Genomic DNA, 869 nt, shown 5'->3' with positions numbered 1-869 from the left:
ATAGCCCGCGAAAGTTTTCAACTTTTCAATCAAACCACCCCGATTTATTTTTTTTTGAAAAATCTTACTTCAGCTGAGTCAGCTATTTCTCTAAAGAGGGCAAGATCAATGACACGAAAAATATCGCTCTCCTGATAGCAAGATTATTTTCCCTACTTTATTTTGTTCGATAATTTAATTTACAGTCCTCACTGAATGAGAGTGAGGTTCCTTACTACATTATTTTTTACAGTCCTCACCGATTGAAAGTGAGGTTCCTCACCAACATTATTTGGGCGAGGTCAGGTAAATCTCAATACCTTCAGAGTGAGAATTCGGCTCGATATCACCCAAATAGGGTGAGGTTTAGAGGCCTTGCTTTGATTTGGCGGGGCAAAAGTGTCTCACTCATTTGGAGCGCGAAATCGCACTCAATATGTTGCAGCCTTGACCCTAGCAGGGTAGCCTTTCCACGGGTAATTCCATCAAAAGCTCACGGGGGCGCGCGTCATAAATACACAAAGTGATTGGTTAATGATTACGGTATTTTTTTTTAATCTCCTTTTTCTTTTTGAAGCGTCGGCGCCACACACACGTGGATTATAGATGGGCCAGACAAAAGAGCCACACAAGCCGCGGGTAGCGTGCGGCGCGGTAACTCGTCCGCGTCGCTGGCCGCGTCGAGTGCGTGAGCGAGCGGGCAGCACAGGTACTGTGGAGCCTGGAGGCTCGCCTGGAGGCGGGGCTGGGCTCCTGGAGCTGGGCTCCTGGAGCTGGCTTTAGCCAGACCCTGCGACGGTCTGCTTGTGAATTATAGAGGGCACGGCCAGGTCCGGGGCCGTAAAACTCTTTTAATTGGAAAGAGGAAGAGGCTGTCGACAGCCCCCCGC

General features: G+C 48.9%; 1 protein-coding gene across 1 annotated transcript in view; it reads right to left on the bottom strand.

Moving 5' to 3' along the window:
- The window catches only part of LOC113213625 (uncharacterized), a 243,335-nt gene that overhangs the window by 13,179 nt on the left and 229,287 nt on the right, over positions 1–869 (bottom strand). The window lies entirely within an intron of this gene.

The sequence above is a fragment of the Frankliniella occidentalis genome, unplaced genomic scaffold (assembly GCF_000697945.3).
Source record: "Frankliniella occidentalis isolate FOCC.00 unplaced genomic scaffold, Focc_3.1 Scaffold9, whole genome shotgun sequence".
In the NCBI taxonomy this organism is placed as follows: Eukaryota; Metazoa; Arthropoda; class Insecta; order Thysanoptera; family Thripidae; genus Frankliniella; species Frankliniella occidentalis.
The sequence above is the reverse complement of the archived record's forward strand: the minus strand, read 5'-3'. Positions and strand labels throughout refer to the sequence as shown.